The 19,873-nt window shown below is 39.1% G+C and overlaps 1 protein-coding gene across 2 annotated transcripts in view; it reads left to right on the top strand.

Annotated features, from left to right (window-relative positions):
* Nucleotides 1-19,873, top strand: part of JAZF1 (JAZF zinc finger 1) — a 336,302-nt gene that overhangs the window by 131,438 nt on the left and 184,991 nt on the right. The window lies entirely within an intron of this gene.

The raw sequence follows: 19,873 nt of genomic DNA on the forward strand, positions 1-19,873 counted from the left end.
ATTTAGAAACCTAGACCTGAAAGCATAATGAATGTCAGATGTAGTGAATTGATTCTCTCAGGAATGTGTTCCGATATCAGACAACATAATTTTTAGAGTTCCTTGTCTACCTTTAAAAATAACTCAAGTGTATTGAAGACCTAAAACTCCTAGAAGAAAACATAGGGAAAAGCTTTAAGATATTGGATTGGCAATGATTTCTTGGATATGACACCAAAGGTATAGGCCACAAAAGCAAAAATAGACAAGTGGGATTGCGTCAAACTTAAAAACTTCTGTATGTCAAAGGAAACAATCAACAGAATGAAAAGGCAGCCTATGGAATGGGAGAAAATAATTGCAAATTCAATAACAACAAAACCAAATAACCTGATTGAGTAATAGACAAAGGATTTGAATAGCCAGTTCCCCAAGAAGATATATTTACAGAAGGCCAATAAGCATCTGAAAAGATGCTCAATATCGCTAATCACTAATGAAAGAAATGTAAATCAGAACCACAGTGAGATGTCACCTCACACCCATTAGGATGGCAACGAAAGAAAGGAAAGAAAGAAAGAGAGAGAGAGAGAAAGAGAAAGAAAAGAAAGAAAGAAAGAAAGAAAGAAAGAAAGAAAGAAAGAAAGAAAGAAAGAAAGAAAGAAAGAAAGAAAGAAGAAAGCAACAAATGTTTGATGAGGGTGTGGAAAATTGGAACCATTGTACCTTGTTGGTGGAAATGAAAAATGGTGCAGCCATTATGGAAAATAGTATGAATTTTCCTCAAAAACCTGCAAGTAGAATTTAACCACATGATCCAGCACTTCCATTCCTAGGAGAAAGAGTTGAAAGCTGGATTTTGAAGAGATGTTTGCACACCCATGTTCACTGGAGCATTATTCACAATAACCTAAAAGTAGAAGTAACCCAAATGTTCATTGACAGATGAATGGATAAAGCAAATGTGATTTATACATACAATGGAATATTATTAGGCCTTTCAAAATAAGGAATTCCAACATATGCTACAACATGGGTGAACTTTGAGGACATTATGCTAATGAAATAAACCAGTCACAAGTGGACAAAGATTGTGTCATTCAGGTGAGCTTCAGAAGTATTTAAAGTAACCAAAATCAGAGGCACCTGGGTGGCTCAGTGGTTGAGCATCTACTTTTGGCTCAGGTCATGATCCTGGGGTCCTGGGATCTGAGTCCTGCATCGGGCTCCCCGCTGGGAGCCTGCTTCTCCCTCTTGCCTATGTCTCTGCCTCTTTCTCTGTGTCTCTCATGAATAAATAAAATATTTAAAAATAAATAAGTAAATAAAGTAACCAAAAATCATAGAATCTGTTGCACAGCAATGGGAATATGCTTAACACAACTAAATGTACACTTAAAAATGGTTAAGATGATAAATTTAACGCTACATATTTTTTTACCACAATAAAAAGAAAATAGTCTCCATACTTGTTCTTTTCTCTTTGGATAAAAAATGATTTCTGATCTTTGTGAGTTTCCTTTATTCTAAGACTGGAAGCCTTAGCATGACTTTTGCAGGTTTGATTTTAACATGCTGACTGATCAGCATTTCAAGTAATCTCAAGTAACACAAAGCAAAGGTTACTTTGCTCCCCTTGTGAAATTGGAGAGATGACCGGGGAGTTTTTTCTTTGTATTTTTTTGTTAAAATACTTCTACGGTTCTTACTGGGCCAAATGGTTTCATCATTTTCAAACTAAAGAAGCTAAAGAAACTGCTTGTATGGTGAGGGCCTGGAGAGTAGATTACAAATCCGTGCAACACTCACCTCTCCTTTGCACTGATGTAAAGTGACAGTGTCAGTAGAAATTGTTTTCTTCCAAAAGTTTTTATGGTAGATTTTTATGCCTGTATTAAAATTATCAAATTATCAAATTGATTCCAGAAACTCAAGGAAAATGAAAATGATGCAGAGACAAAAAGGTACACAGTTTCCTTGGTGCTATTCATTTTAGGAGGGGGGGAGCACCCAATTTTTAATACGAGCAGTTTACAACCACTCATGGTTAAATGGTTTATAGGATTCTTTGTAACAAAAGGTGGTCTAATTACTAAGGAGGAGAGAATGATATAGCCAGGTTATTTACAATGTGTGACTTACTTAAATTATGATCCTGTTAACTATACAAAAATGACAGAAAGCAGAAACATCAGAGCAAATTAAACATTCTGGCTTTTCATTAATGATCTTGAATATAGGAGGTGTGCAGAAGGTTAATTTTTTTCCCCTTTAAACATCACATGAGGCCTGCCCTCAGAGTGAACCTGCAGTTTCAAAGATTCAGTACATCAGCTCCCACACGGGGAAAAAAAAAAAAAATGACAGTAGTTTTTCTTTTCTACTAGGCCACACTAGAATGTTTAGTTTCTGTCACTAAATCACATGGTAGGGTTTCTAAATGCCCATCTGGATCAATTTTAGGTGTAATTTCTTTCCTTGTGGTTTTTGTTTTACTCTGAGTTACTTGTTGTTTTTAATTGTTCTTATTTGCAATCTTTAAATATTGATTGACTGTGCCACTTAAAACACTCTTTTGTGGCACTGATCTTTGTAGGGAGTTTGCATATGAATCTCAGGACATTTTTCTCCAGCAATAGTGTGAGGAGGGCCTTGTCAGGAAGATGTATTCCTTGGAAGTGGAACAGATGAAAAGTATACAAAAGGAGCTGGAAAAATTAGTATTCAGAAGCCGGTTTGCAGGAGAATATGTAGAATTTTACTATATTAGTGACTTTATTTATCCTAAGTAAATTATACTCATTTAAAATATTTCAGTAAGACTTGTAACTATAGAGAACAAACTGATGGTCATCAGAGGGGAGGTGGGGAGTGTGGGTGAAATTGGTGATGGTGATTAAGGTGCTCAACCAGTGATGAGCACCTGGTGTTGTATGGAAGTGTTGAATCACTCACTATACTGTACACCTGCAACTAATATTACACTGTATGTTAACTGATTGGAATTTAAATAAAAACATAAAAATAATAAAATATTACAGTAGTTTTTAAAAACATAGTCATAATGTCTCTCTCAGTATTTGTCCAGAGACTCAATAACAAAAGAAAGTATATAGAAAATACTAGTAACTCAAGTAATAAACTTGATTTAATGACACTAGTAATTCCAAACAGAAGGAAAGCACATACTCTTTCAAGGTACTCCTGTGACACAAAAATTGAGTGGACCAGACCACCAAGAAGATTTGCACACATTATGAAAGTTGGATTCCGTGCATAGTTCAGGTTTTTTAAATGAGATATGCTAATACTGGAAGGACAGCCTTCCCCCCATCTAACAACTTGGAAATTTAAAAATACTATTTTTTTTAACTATTGCTGTTATTTGAGATACAACTCATCTACCATAAAATTCACCCTTTTGAAGTATATAATTCTGTGGGGTTTTTTGTTTTGTTTTGTTTTATTTTGTTTTATGTAGGCTCCAGGTATGGGACTTGAACTCACGAACCTGAGATCAAGACCTGAGCTGAGATTTTAAAGAGTTGATGTTTAGCTGACTCAGCCACATAGGTGCCCCCAATTCAGTGTTTGTTTGTTTGTTTTTTTTTTAATAGCATATTCACAGAATTAGGCAACCATAAACACTGTATAATTTCAGGACATGTTTATCACCTCTAAAAGAGCTCTGAACCCACTAGGCCTCCCTTTCCATTCACTTCTGTCCCCAGCCCTTGGCAATAGCTAACCTATTTCCCTTCTTCATATATTTGCCTGTTGTTGACATTTCACATAAATGGAAGCATAGAATGCATGTCCTTTTGTATCTGGCTTCTTTCACTTAGCTTGTTTTCATGGTTCATACATGTTGTAACATGAATCAATATTTGATTTATTTTTATGGCTCAGTAATATTCCATCATGTAATGATGACACTTTCTCAAATCCATTCATCCATCAATCTACATTTGGGTTGTTGCCACCTTCTGGCCATCATGATCATAATGCTGCGAACATTCAGTTTTTTGTATGAACATTTTTCAAACTCTGAGTTAAAGAATAAAATCATAATTTAAATAAAGTCATAATTAGAATGAAAGACAATTTAGAAGTCACTGGGAATGAGAACACTTCACATAGAAACCTATAAGCTGTGGCCAAGGCAGCCCTTAAAGTATAAATGATGGTCTAAAGATTTTTATAAGAAACTTCGAATTGCTGAAAATAGATTAAGTACTTAAATCAATATTTGAGGAAAAAGAACAACAGAATTAACCCCAAATGTCAAACAACATAAGTAATAACTATAAATTCAGAAATTATATGAAACAAGAGTAAAGGAAAAAACCTAACAGATTTGATAAATAAAATTGAAAAAACTTTTCTTTGAAACCATTGATAAAATAAGGACACCTCTGGCAAGCTTAATCGGAGAAAGGAAGAAGACAACCAAAGGTTCACAAGCATTTTTATGCATCTCTATTTTTAACAATGAATTTGAAAAAATTCAAACAATTATTAAATTATCAAAATTGACTCAAGAGAGAGCACATGAATAGAAAACAACTGCAGGTGAAAATTACTCTTCTGGCCATCCATCTATATCCATTCTTTCATTTCCATCCTAGCCAACCATTCAGTTCCTTTATAAAAGTAGCCAGTCTCCTTCCTCCTAAATACCAGATGATACATTTTGAGATTGGCAGAGAGAAATGCCAAAGCATAAAGAAAGATAGTAAGCATCCAGGTTCATTCTACAGATCAGCGTAAGTCTCATTAAGTAAACCAGACGAGAATATGACCGAGAATATGTGGAATCCTCTCACCTGTTAGTACGATACACATCATTATCAGAATAATACTCCATGATTTTGTATGCTTAGTGTGGGAAGGTAAGGATAGTCCAATATTAGGAAACCAGTGTAATTTGCACTGTTAATAGGATAAAATACTAAAGCTCACATAATTCTCTATGTGTGATATACGTATCAGAAAAGAAAGATAGCTTCAACAAGATTGTTTCATCATTAGAATATGAATCAACAAGGACAGCCCAGGTGGTGCTGCGGTTTAGCGACGCCTGCAGCCCAGGGCGTGATCCTGGAGACCCTGGATCTAGTCCCATGTCAGGCTCTCTGTATGATGCCTGCTTCTCCCTCTGCCTGTGTCTCTGCCTCTCTCTCTCTCTGCTTCTATGAATAAATAAATAAAATCTTTAAAAAAAAAAAGAATATGAATCAACAAAAATGAGTATTTTTCCTGTATGATGGCATTAACTACATCTACAGTATTATGGGGGAAAAATGACACCTCTCACAATGATATCACAATCTGTAAAAAGAGGAAGATAATTACCAAAAAAATGTATAAGAAACAAATGAAAACTTCACTGAAATGTATGAAGAGATGCTAATAAATGGATATATGTTCCACTTCTGACTAGGAATTATTACAAAGCAGGTTTTCTCCAAATTGATGGAATACTTATATGCAATTCCAATAAAACCCCAATAGAATTTTTTTAAAGCTTGACAAATTGCTTATAACGTTCATATAAAAGAATAAGCAAAAATCGCAAGGAAATATATCTAAAAAATCATTGTGGGCATTTGCCCTATGAGATTTTACAATATGCTAGGGAGAATCTACAAATAGGTCTGTGTGTACATAAGAATTTAGTATATGATAAAAATAAAACTTTCCAATCAGTAGGAAAGGATGGGCTATTTAACATCTATAGTTGACCCTTGAACAATATGGAGCTTAGGGGTGCCAACCTCTCTGCACAGTCAAAAATCTGCATATAACTTTTGATTCTCCCTATTAGCTTAACTACTAATAGGGAGAACCATGAGAGATCACTTTTTACTCTGATATGCAACTTGCTAGAGAGATGAACTGCTCACAGGGAGATGATTAGTATCACACAGTTTGAGGTTTTTCAAATTGTTGCAAATCTTTAAATACATTTACTGAAAAAAATCTGTGTATAAGTGAATCCATGCAGTTCAAACCCATGTTATCCAAGGGTCAACCCTTTCTTTGGGGAAATATGTATTTAGATCCCTATTTCATGCCACATACTACATTTCAAATCTATAAAATTCTAGAAGAAAATAAATCAATATATTTTTATAATTGTGGAGAAGGTCTATAGAAGCATGACAAGGGGCCCCGAAGTCTTAAAATGTTTAACAAATTCAGTTTCATGAAATTATGGTGAAAGAAAGTATAAACAAAATGAAAGTATAGATAGCCAAGTGGGAGAAAGTATATGAAACATAGCTAACAGGTGTAGTGTTGTATACAGAGCTCGCACGAATCAGTAAGGAAAGGTGGGGGAATAGAAAAGTGTGGGGAGGGGATCCCTGGATGGCTCAGCAGCTTAGCGCCTGCCTTTGGCCCAGGGTGCGATCCTGGAGTCCTGGAATCGAGTTCCACATCAGGCTCCCGGCATGGAGCCTGCTTTTCCCTCAGCCTGTGTCTCTGCCTGCCCCTCTCTCTCCCTCTCTCTCTCTCTCTCTCTCTCTCTCATGAATTAAAAAAAATTATAGAAAAGTGTGGGGAGGTTATGAACAATCACGTAAGAAATACAAATGACTAATAAACATCAAAATGCCTCCATTTACCATCAAGGAAAGTGACTCTTGGATTCAATTTTCATCTATCAGATAGCCAAAAATTAAAATGACCGAGAATGTCTGAAATTAAAGTAACTGATCATGTCTTATTTTTTGGAAGGTATGGTGGGAAGAGCTTTCTCTTACACTCTTACTGAAAGTTTAGATTTATACAGTCACACCTCTCCTAATGTAAAACATACCTACTTTTGACCCTTGACAGGTCCATCTGCTGCTATACTACAGAAATTCATCAGAGCAATATTTATGTACAGAAAACCTGGGGGCAGCTTAAGTTCCCTCAGTAAGGGAACAGGTGAAATAAAATTTGGAGGATTCATTATGTGTAATGCCATGCAGCCATTAAAAAGAACAAGCCAGTGGGCCACGTGGGTGGCTCAGTGGTTGAGCGCCTGTTCTTGGCTCAGGTCGTGATTCCAGGGTACCAGGAGTACCAGGATCGGGTCCCACATTGGGCTCCCTGCAGGGAGCCTGCTTCCCTCTGCCTGTGTCTCTGCCTCTCTCTCTCTGTGTCTTTCATGAATAAATTAATAAAATCTTTAAAATAAAACACAATAAGAACAACAAGCGAGTTTTCTATAATTTGACATGGATAGATGCCATATGTCAGCATAATGGTGAAGAGCCCAGGTCTGGAGCAGACTGGGTATCTACAAGGCTGAGTGACTGAGCAAGTTACTTAACTTCTCTAAGCATTAGTTTCCTCTCTGCATAAATGGGGCTCTTTATGATACCTCCTAAGAGTTTTGTGGGAGGTAATTGGGATACAATACCCCATGCATCATGCTGGGCACAGTAGTAAGCACTCACTAAAAAGTAGATATAAAATGTTTAGTACAAGCAATTTTGTATTTGATTGTGTGTTTGTTAGAAAAATTGGGGAAGGATAGCTGTCCCAGTGGTTGTAAGTAATTAATGTGGTGGGGAGGTGAATAAAATGGTAAAAAACAAACAAACAAAAAACCCCACACACCTACTGCAAAGTGTTCCTGACAGCATCAGCCTCACCACTGGTTCTCATTCTATGTAACAATCCGTCTACACTGTGGTCACTACACTTACCGCTATTTCTTATTCTGAATGTAATCCCTTTCTGCACCCCTGAGTTTGGAATAGTCCAGAATGCAGGAGGAGGAGGAGGAGAGAAATCATTTAATCTCAGTTCAGCAGAGCTTTTCTTCAAAGAGTCCCTTAGGAAGTCTCTCCTTTCCTGGCAGTTCCCCTTCATCTCTTACACAGTATGGGTCTACTGAGGAAGAAAGGAAGCAGTGCAGATAGTGTCAGAAGAAAACATTTTAAATTTTAGGGAAGACGTGTTCTGAGGCACTTAGCCATCTAGAGGCACTTCTATGGACACACTCCTGCCACCCCCAGCCCCCCCTTCTTTGAGGAAGTGAAGCCAATTTCTTTTTTGCTTCCCTAATTTTCACCTTCTGTGTCCTCCTCCCAGCCTTTCTTCTTTCCTTCCTTCCTACTTACTCACCCCATGGGGGGAGACATCCATCTCACCTCATTCAGAGTTAAAGAGGCTGGGGACCCTTGGTGTCAAAATTTCATCTCTTTTGGACAGTTGAACTCCCTCCCCCTTGCTTTTCTGGTTGTTGGAAGCATTAAAGGAAAAACTGACACTAAATTCCGAGAATTCCAAAATGGGTTTCAAATAAGGTTGGGTCAGCCCTTTGCTTGAGTGTGATTATAATGTCTCTCAATCTGTATCCCTCCCTACCAGCCCTCGCCCCAACAATTAGATGGTATGTAGAGACCTAGGAATTCTATGATGATTATAACCTTTTTCACTGTACTGCCACACTGTTAGTATCACCAGTAAATGACATCGTTTTTCATTACTATAGCTGCCTCAAGCCATAGATTCAGAAAGGTCAATTTTAATTAAAAACCAAAGAAAAATACGTTTTGTGGATTTTTTTTTTTTACCTTAGAAGAATAGGTTATTAGCTTTCTTTATAACTACTGCTATCTTGCAGAACTTTGAGAGAACATGGACAGACTCTTAAAATTCTTTAGCACATCACCTCATCAGGTAGGATAGTGCAAACACTTCAGCAGAGGAAGGGGGACTCTCATTGCTGTGCCCACTCTCTGCTAGGGGCATCCCACACGCATAGGACCTACATCATTCCAATAAATTGTCCTTCAAACATTAGAGCAGGAAAAAATTGTACGACGATTGGGTTCATGCAAATCCCATTTTGCAGATGACATTGAGGACTGCAAGGTTTGCTTGACTTTGTCCAAAGTCCCTAGTAAGGTGAGAATAAAGAGAAGGAGGTGTGGGAAGGGGTGTGGGAGTAGAGGGAGGAAGGAAGGACAGATGGACACTCACACAGGCTTAGAAGGTTCGCTTATTTGGGTTAGGTGTGAGATTAAATTTACAAAGATGAAATTGTTTGAATTGAGGTAAAATTCACGTGACATAAAATTCACTGTTTTAACCACTTTAGAGTGTCTAATGCAGTGGTTTTTAGTGCATTCACGACATTGTACAACTATCAACACTATCTAATTTTAGAACGTTTCATCAGTCCAGAAAGAAACCCCATCCAACTGCTTTAAGCAGCGCCTCCCAATTCCTCCTTCTTCCCGCCCCTGGAAACCACCTGTCTGCTTTCTGCGTCTATGGGTCTACTTAGTCTGGATATTTCAAGTAAGTGGAATCCTACAATATCTGGCCTTCTGTGACTGGCTTCTTTCACCTAACAATATTTTCGAGGTTCATTCGTGTTGTAGCATGTATCAGGACTTCATTCTTTTTCATGGGCAAATTGTAATCTGTTGTATGACTGTACCGCATTTTGTTTGTTCATCAGTTGAAGGACGTGTAGGTTGTTTCCACCTTTGGCTGTTATGGATAAGGCTGCTTTGAACATTTGTGTACAAGTTTTTGTTTGAACACTTGATTTCAGTTCTCTTGGGTATGTACTTAGGAGTGGAATTGCCAGTCATACAGTAAGTCTATGGGTAACTTCTTGAGGGCCTGCCAGACTTTTTTATAGTGGCTGTGCAACATTTTTAAAGCAATGTTTAACTGACAGTGTTTCTTAAAGTAAACACTATGTTATGTGCCAGGCAGTGAGAACACAAAGATGAATAAAAAGCAGCCCTCCTCCATAAGCAAAGACGCGCATGGAAATATTGTTGGGCTGACCTGCTGAAGGTGGGCGGTGTGGGGCTGACGAGAGAGCAGTTCAAGCTCTGGCTCTCGGAGGAGGTGCCACGAGGTGCAAGTCAGAGGTGTTAGGTCACATGGGAAGAGATGCACTCACAACACTTGGATTCTTGCATGGAAAGAGCACATCTTCTGGGGGTAAGGACAGTCATGGTCTGCCATTAACAGCAGCCATCTTTTATAGAAGCCCATCTGCTGGCCAGATTGTTGGTTCCCTAATTTTATTCTTCACTGCCTTCGTTACCAAGTTAGCTCCCCTTCTTAGTGTGAACCTTCATTCACTGTTCCAGGCTACTTCCCAGTGGTACTCAGGGCCTTTGCAGCAGTTACACATGCATCTTATGTTCTTGCAGGATCATAGGACCCCAGGAGCCCCTGCCAGCTAAACAAATAGATATACTTAACAGTAGAATATGGTACAGGACACATGAACCAAGCAGGAAGAGTGTTAGCCAAGGAGGACCCCTGCCAAGCACAGGTGAAAGGGTGGTTGGTTTTTGTTTCTTTGTTTTTTACATAAATTAGTTACTTTGAGGCACCTGGGTGGCCCAGTCAGTTGCGTGTCTGCCTTCAGCTTGGGTCATGATCTAGATCTAGGGTCCTGGGATTGAGCCAGGTGTCAGGCTCCCTGCTCAGTGGAGAGCTTGCTTCTCCTCCCTCTCCCTCAACCCCTCCCCCGGGCTCATGTGCTCTCTTGTCTCTCTCTCTCTCCTCTCAAATAAATAAAATCATCTTTAAAAAAAATAAACAGGGACCCCTGGTGGCTCAGTGGTTGAGCGTTTGCCTTAGGCTCAGGGCGTGATCCCAGGATTCGGGATCGAGTCCCACATCAGACTCCCTGCAGGGAGACTGCTTCTCCCTCTGCCAATGTCTCTGTCTCTCTGTCTCTGTCTCTGTCTCTGTGTGTGTGTGTGTGTGTGTGTGTGTGTGTGTCTCATGAATAAATAAATCTTAAAAAATGAAAATAAATAAAGCAATTAGTTACTTTATCTTTGTTACTGTGTCTTGCCAGTCTTGGCATATTCCCAGCCCCCAGCCTTACCCAGATCCGTTCTCTAGCTCCTCCCAGGGCTATTTCTAAAATGTAAATTTGATCATGTCACACACTCTAAACTCATAATTCTTCAGTGTGTCGTTGTTTCCTTCTGGGTAATCATCACATTCTAGCAGGATCCCCTAAGGCTCCCTGGGAGTATGGCACTGACAGCAGTGTCTTCTCCAGCCTCAGTCTGTCCTCTCCCCTCCCCCTCCCCTATGCTGTAATCCCAGGGGGCACCTTGTTCCCCAAATGTCACACTCCATCTTGCCTCCTACCGACACACTGTCAGCTCCTTCTCTGAGATGTTCTCGCCAACTCGCAACCCTCTTAACCTAACTTCTATTCATTCTTCAGAATCCATCCTGTGTGCCTTCAACACGCTCTTCTTCTTGACTGTAAAGGTTTACTTCTCTGCCCCCCAAGAGGACAATCTTTTTCATTCACCCAGGACCTTTTTTATTTTCATGGGGTGACCCCATCGTCTTTGACTGGACCAGTAAACATGATTAAAGGCAGCACTTCTAGGATGATCTAGATTTTTGAACCTAATTAGAGAGGCTTCATCTCCTATAGCACGGGAAAGGAGCCATTCCTTGAAAGTCCAACAGTTGTTAAAATTTCTCCTTAGCAGTTTCTCAGAGAACACAATCATTAGTAGCACTAGTCAGTATGAGAAATACTATTTCTGAGATGCTTATGAGTTTTTAGGCCCTATCCATTGCCAGACAGCTATGTTACAGGGAAATTCACTCTTCTGAGGATTTGTTAATAAAGAGTAAGGCGGCCTTTTCCTAATTGTTGGCAAGGACACTCAGAATGAAAACTTTTGGCCCTTGTGTGTATGATAGTCATAATCTCTAAATTCAAATAATCTGAAGTATGTAGGTCTTGCCCTCAGACTGATGAAGCTCAGACACAAAAATGTCTTGGACTGTGGAGAGGCACGATGCAGTGAGATTTTACTGGCTCTGGAGAGCTGAGGCTTGGGAAGTAGATGTGGTCATGGAATTCTGTGCTGCCTCATAATTTGGTACTTTAGTGAGATGTCTAGTTTCATTTTTCCCATGTCTGTGTCACCTTTTTTTTTTTTATAGATTATACCAAATCCATCTACATTCAAGCTCCTAGAATCCCAAGTAAGGAAGTATAATCATTTGGGACAGTCTGGCTTGGAAAGGAGGTGAATTTTCCTTCCTTCCACGGTCAGCCAACATCGACTCACCCTTGCAAACACACACGAACATGCTCTCACGCTGACGTGATCAGCAGAAACTTGTTCTTGGCATGTGAACCACAACCACATCTTCTACCTCTGTTTTCTACTACACAACTTCTGTTGCACGCATTTTCATTAAAAAAAAAAAAAATTGCCACCTGGTCACTTTTCATTCTATAAAAGAATTTGTGGCTTTGAGAACATACTCTAGCTATAAAATAGAAACAATCTGTGTGGGGAATGCATGGGTGGCACAGTTGGTTCAGTGACTGACTCTTGGTTCAGGTCGTGATCTCGGGGTTGTGAGATCGAGACTTGTGTCCAGCTCTGAGTCCAGTGTGGAGTCAGCTTAAGTCTCTCTGTCCCTCTGCCCCCCACCAGAATAAGTAAAATCTTCAAAAAAAAGAAAAAAGAAGTAATCTGCGTGCTTTCTAAATAGTTGTTATGACCCATTGTATAGAATTTGGGGCATATGAAATTAAATATCACTTAATTAAAATGAGTATCTAAAGCAACTCATGGAATGGAACAAAGCTTACTAGAGAGCCACAGTCTTTTACCCAATGTGGCCATAAAAAGTGGCATCTGTTCCAAATTCTCCCTTGATGCTGGGTGATCGTGTAATTGCCATAATTTATTGTTTAATTAGAACCATTCTCTTAGGTGGGCATTTAAAACATTACATGTTCAAAATAAAACTCTTGATCCTCTTCCCCTGTACACACTCTCTCGCACACAGAGGCACTCATACACTCTCTCCCTCCCTCTCTCTCTCTCTCTCTCTCTCTCTCTCTCACACACACACACACACACACACACACACACCTGTTCTTCTCCCAGGCTTCCCTCTCAGTAGGTGACACCATCCCCTGCCTTGTGGCTCAGTCATTGTGACCTTCCAGCCCCTCACACCTGCCCAGCTAAGTCTGGCCTTCCCACAGTGGCAGCAGACATCTCTGTGTCTGAGCTGTTTTTCCCTAGATCCTTGTGCGGCAACTTAAGACTCAACATAAATGCTTGCTCCTCAGAGAAGGCCCTCCCCGCACTCTTGACCCTATTGCCCTTTTACTTTCATTATTGTTCTAACACTCTTTTTTTTTTTTTTTTAATTTTTTTTAAATTTTTATTTATTTATGATAGTCACCGAGAGAGAGAGAGAGAGGCAGAGACACAGGCAGAGGAAGAAGCAGGCTCCATGCACCGGGAGCCCGATGTGGGATTCGATCCCGGGTCTCCAGGATCACGCCCTGGGCCAAAGGCAGGCGCCAAACAGCTGCGCCACCCAGGGATCCTTGTTCTAACACTCTTAAAAACTGTTTTGTTCATTTGTTGTTTGTCATTTTCCCACCTAGACTGTAAGCAGCATGAAAACAGGACCTTCTTAGCCCCACTCAGAACAGTACCTGCCTGGTGTGTACTTGGCACTCAGTAGATATTTGTTTTGTTTTGTTTTGTTTTAAGAAATCACTTACTACATAACTTTATTTATTTATTTTTTAATTATTTTTAAGATTTTATTTATTTATTCATGAGAGACACAGAGAAAGAGAGAGAGAGAGGCAGAGACGCAGGCAGAGGGAGAAGCAGGCTCCATGCAGGGAGCCCAATGTGGGACTCGATCCCCGGACTCCAGGATCATGCCCTGGGCTGAAGGCAGGCCCCAAGCCACTGAGCCGCCCAGGGATCCCTCAGTAGATATTTGAATGAGTGAATGAATAAAGGGAATGAAACTGTCTTTAGATTTTTCTTCAGAGGAGTTTGAAGAGCCCGGGTGGTATATAAAATGGAAGCTAAAAGTTAACATTCATTTTTAATGAAATTAAAGTTTTTCTTTCATGTGTAAAGAATACCCTTTAATAATACTTTAGATTTGCATTATCTGGACTCTCAGCATTTTTTTAATGTGTTAGAGGCTTCAGTTCGAGCACTTTCTGAAAGGCTAACTTTAATAACATCAGACCTGCCATTTCTACAGGGCTTAGAATAGATTCCAAAATGCCAGAGAAAATTAAATGCAAAAAAGCTCCAGTTAATTAATGTTTCAGAATAAATTAATGTTTTAGGTCTGACTTTAACTGACAAGATTGGTGAATTTCAAAGTTAAAACTGCCACCTTTTTCCCATGTCTGGATTTTGTGCAGGATTTAGTCTTTCTAGTTATTTATCTCCTTGGAGAAAAGGGGGAGACATGTACTTATTAAATTTTAAGTTAAAATAAAAAACACAATTGAACTCATTATTCTTAGGAGAATGGGTTTTAGCATTCTTCGTAACTCTCTTTAGTATGTGATAATTACTGAATTTGCAAAGTTGGGAGCAGATCCCAAATACCTATATTGATGCAGTGCTATAACATCCTGAGAGGAAGCTCACATGTATCACATGTATGTGTATAGTGTGTTCCAGGAGGGGCTGGCTTGGCTTACTACATATTTCTTAGTAAATTAGTTATGAAATGTTGGTGTGTGCAGTTGGCCACAGGGGAGGGGAGGCACATTTTCATCTTCTCTCATTTTTTCTGATTTATTTCTTATTTATCCTTGACTCTTAGGTCATTGGAAAAAAATTGGCAAAAACTTGTGACACTTTTTCTGATTTTCCTTCTGCTTCCTCATCTTCTCTTTATTTTCTGAGCCTCAGTTTCCCTGTTTGCAAGATGTCTTCCTCATAAGAATATTCTGAGGTAATAAGGTGATTGTGTGTGTGTGTGTCCAGTATAGTGCTGGATACCAAACTATTTTTTTTAATATTGGAATGTTCTTGGAGGATTTCTGCACTAAGGAGGGCTAGGTTGAGCTCTAAGTTCTCTTTAAACCTTAAGATTCTTCAGTCTTACATTCTTATACTGTACAATCATGAATCTTTTAAAATGTAATATGTCCTGCCTCCAATTCACCACTATTTATCCATTTGTTGGCGCAGATATTTCACTATGGAATTGTAATCAGTGTGCTAAGCAGTAGAGTTACAGAGATAAAAGATTTATATCCTATTTTGTTCCACAAAAGGATTTAAAGTAGACGTAGATGTTCATCATGAACATTTGTTCTTCTTGCACAATAAATACTTTAAGTGTATCAAATAAAGACAAGGTAGGTATAAACTGACCTGTAAAATGTTCAAGAAGTCTTTTGTTTTAAATATGTATATGTATTTAAATATATATATATTTATTATTTATATATTTTTTGTAGTTTCCTGCTTTTTTTTTTTTAAGATTTTTTTTATTATTATTTATTCATGAGAGACACAGAGAGAGAGGCAGAGACACAGGCCGAGGGAGGAGCAGGCTCCATGCAGGGAGCCCGACGTGGGACTCGATCCTGGGTCTCCAGGATCATGCCAGGGCTGAAGGCGGCGCTAAACCGCTGAGCCACCAGGGCTGCCCAGTTTCCTGCTTTCTTATAAAATCATGTGCCAGGACAAGCTCCAGGAAATCTGGAATTCTGTGGTTGGGCTAGGGCTTTCAGTTAATCAAGAATTTATTGAACTTAGAGGTGTGCACATGTTTCTTTTTTTGGAATTTTAGTTGATATTTGCAAGTAATTCTTGGAAACAAGAATTTCAAACAGAGTTTCACAAGAAATAACAATATTATAAAAAGCAGATGTTAAACAGTTATGTTTTAAAAAATGAAGATTATCTACATTATTTATAAATGTTTGAAAGAAGCTAACAAATTCAATAGTACAGTTTTTATCTTTTCCTCTTTTCCTTCCTTCATCTAGTCCAGTTATGCAAATAAAATTTTATGAATCATTTGCTTAACAAGTTCAAATCTACATAGATTTCTCATGTTGGAACCATAAGTCCCTGAAAAATGTGTGTTTATCTATGAGTTATGTTAATTAACACAAGCACGTTAAGAAGTCCTCTGCTGGGAATTGTGTAGCCAGGGTGCTTCCCTTAAACTAGGCTGTTGATCTGGTGTTTAAAAGGACAGCTGCCAACCTCATTGGTGAGCCTATTTTTGGCCAGTGAAGTGAACATGGACACTAATAATATAGGAGTAGGTCAGTTGAAAGAAAACCTATAGCATATAAACTTGGGGGGTGGGGAATGATTATGGTCTTGAATTATCAATTTGGACAGTCCCACTGCATGGAAATTCCCATTCTCCCCACACTGTGTGTGACATTGACCTGATGGATCATTTCTGGTTGAGTTTTTTTTCCCCTGCTGTGTGGGGTACAATGTGTAAGGATTAGCTGAGTTTCAGGGTTTTTTCCACTGGAAGAAAAGAGCTTTTTTTTTTTTTTTTTTTTTTTTTAGATTTTATTTATTTATTCATGGAAACAGAAAGAGAGAGGCAGGGACACAGGCAGAGGGAGAAGCAGACTCCACGCAGGGAGCCTGATGTAGGACTCAATCCCAGGTCTCCAGGATCAGGCCCTGGGCTGAAGGCAGGCACCAAACCACTGAGCCACCCAGGGATCCCCTTTTTTTTCTTTTTCTATTTAAGATTGTGACATCGTGATGTTGGAAGTTAAAATTCCCAAATCTCTGTCCATTCCTAGTCAAGCATCATAGATATGCATGTGCATGGAGGAGAGGGGAGGGAGGGACAGGCAGAGGTTACAGGGAGGCATATCATCAGAAGACCTCGGTGATAATTACGCTATCCAAAAAGGGAGTGAATTAGCTGGCAGAAAAGTTCTGCATTGCTGGAGGTGTCCTAGAGTTTGGGGAGTTCATTATTAATAAGAATTGAATTGAAGAAACCTCTTCATCCCATATAACTGTACACTCAAGCAGCCTGTGAATCAAAGTGTAGAAAGAGGATTCAGTTTGACCAAGTGTGTTTGACCAAGTGTGTTTGACTGACCTGAGCTCAGTCTCTAATGAAATTAAGATGCAAGGAATAGACACATGCCAACAAAAATGGAGAATTCCTTCCCTGTCTCTCAGATAAAGAAAATGAGCCCCCGAGAAGTAAAGCAACCTGTCCAAAGCCACATGACTAGTTCCTGAATTTGATAATAAGACTCTGATCTCATTCACGACCCTTCTTCCATTTTTATCTCACTGTGTCCCCCTTCTTTCCCTGAATCATTTTCAGAACACTTTACATAAATCACAAAACCCCACTGAGGTTAAAACGTGGAGGAGCTCTTGCAATGTTGCGCAGATCAATCAGGAAAGAACTGCTTGAGAATTAAATTAAAATTGGCTTCATTAGTCCTGCCTAGAAAACTGAAAAACAAAGTCACCAATTTTTTTCTAAGCAGATCTTTCAGGTATTTTCTTTAAATTCCTCAGCTTCTGTATCTCATTGTAGAGTTCACTTGCAAGAAAACATAATATTTGTTGCATCTGAGTACATCGAGTCTTGGTGCTTTATCTTTCCTTATGGTCATAATTACGTTGTAATTAATCTTAAGCAAGGTCTGCGTGTACCCAAATTAAATTCTCAGAAGACTGATTTTCTCTGTACCCTGCTAAGGATATACTCAGCTGTGTGCTCTTGTCTCACAAGTCTAGACTCTTCTTGAAGTCACATGAGCCACTGAACTGTGCACCTAGGCGAGTCAAAAGGAAGCTGTGTCTGTTGGTTTCCACTACACATAAAGAGAGTGTGTTCTTTAGGTATAGATGATCTGTTACGGGAGCTGCCAAAATGTTTGCTGTCTTTCATAGAGCTATGTATATTCTTTCCAGATGCTTCTCTCTACTCCTGACTCTACTGCCTTCCCCTCTCTGGGAGCATAGCCTCACCTCCAAAATTCCATAGTCCAGAGTGCCAAAGCAGAGTGAGAAACCTCTAGGTGTCTAATAAAGGAGAAAAGCCACTGGCCCACATTGGGAAGACAGTTCTCCTTCCTTCCCCCCGATTTGGGCAGGCCTTAGAATAAACTTGTATACCAAGAGAAAAGCAGAATGATCCTATTGTCTCTAAGCGACGGAGCCTTCCTCAAGGTGCCCTCAGAGTCCAAAGTCAACTTGCAGAGAGGGGTGCATTAATTTACTGCTTAGATTTGTATCCTGGTTGTTCCCCCCAAAATGAACCAGGACTGTGATAGCAGATGAGAAGTGAGCAAGAAGGAAAACTTTCAGTTACTAATATTCTTTAAAAAAAAAAAAAAAAAGATTTTATTTATTTATTCTTGAGAGACACAGAGAGAGAGGCAGAGACACAGGCAGAGGGAGAAGCAGGCTCCATGCAGGGAGCCCGACGCGGAACTCGATCCCAGGACTCCAGGATCGTGTCCTGGGCTTCTGAAGGCAGGTGCCAAACCGCTGAGCCACCCAGGGATCCCACTGATATTCTTTTAATAATATGAATGTCCCTGATAACAGTAGGAACCTTAAGAAGGTTAGATCTCTGTTTCAGTCTGTTACCATGTCAGTGGCCTGTTAATAAATATTTATCAAGTGGACTCTAATCTGCAGTTCATTCTGGGCTGGGCTGCTCTCCCAGTGAACTTAGTGTATAATGGAATTGTAATTATTGGCAAAGAGCAACATGTTAAAACGACTGGTTTGGGGAAGGTTTGATTGACTTTTTATTTTCCCTCACGTTTTACACACTAATGCGCATGGAGACAAAGAAAGGATTGTAATTTACTGAACGAAGTTGCAAAGGTCCTTAGTGATCATCTCACATATATTTACTTATAAGGAGGCTAGAGGGACTCTATTGGACTCTGAATGTTACACTGTTAGAAGAAAAGATGGTCTTCCTGCCAAATTGTTACATATACACCTCCACCTGGTTCAAGATGTGAGGTTTGACAACCACCTTTTTAAATTTTCCCATTTTTCTTTATTTTTATGTATTTTCTGTTGCATGTCTTTGGTCTTTTCTCAGAGTTTCAGTTGCTGTTACTTTAGAGTTGAATTCAAGCATTGCTCAGAACAATATTTGAAAGCTTCGGTAGAGTCTAAAACCCTGAAGGAAAGTGTATCCAGTTACATATTTTCTGACTTACATGTTGTCATTCTGTGGACTGTCTAATGAGCACATGCTAATGATGTCTAAGCAGCCAGTCATAATTTCTGCCTCTGTACTTTATCTTCTATTTTTTTCTTCCTGTACCCTCCTTCCCAAAGAGGAAACAAGAAACAAAATCAACAATTAGGGAAGAGGAACTCTATGCCTTAACTGAACAGCTCATTTGCTTTAAAGAGTTTATTTATTTTTTTTCTCAGAAAATGTTTTCTAAAAAAGTTTTGATGATGCTCTTTTTAATCTCTTAAATTTCTTGTTTCTTTCTTTTTTTCTGATTTCTTACTTTACTTGAGATTAATACCACCCTGATCTTTTTCAATTGTTTAACAGATAAATTGGGCCTGTCTCTTTTTTTAGATACATATATGTCTATGAGGACAGTAATTGTTCAGCCTTCACGTCGTCTGCTTCTTGTTGCATTGTTCCCGTCTTACTAGCTATGATATTTCATTAATACGCAGGCTAGTAAAAAAATCATTCTTTGTTTGCAGAGGCCATGGCATGTTTACCTTTTATTCAATAACAAATTCCTTTCTGAGTGAGTAGGGGAAGGACGATTTCTCTTTTGGTATTTCATCCAGTTCCGTGTTTCTGTTAAAGGGGCTATGGTGTCATTTGTGTACTGTTCTAGAAAGATGATGGCATTTGAATTCAGAAGCCTTGGGTCCAGATTCCCACTTGGCCATACACCTGGGCATGTGAGCAGAGGCAAATCACTTTCAAGGTTTGGCCTCAATTTTTTTTATCTGTGAAGTAAAGGCAAGAAGCCTGTCTCTTTTGTAAGTCTTTTTTGGAATTGGGCAAGATTAGGTATAATGAGAATATCTTCCTACAAGGATGTTGTGATTATTACATGCTACAT

This window comes from Canis lupus, chromosome 18 (assembly GCF_048164855.1).
Source record: "Canis lupus baileyi chromosome 18, mCanLup2.hap1, whole genome shotgun sequence".
Taxonomy (NCBI): domain Eukaryota; kingdom Metazoa; phylum Chordata; class Mammalia; order Carnivora; family Canidae; genus Canis; species Canis lupus.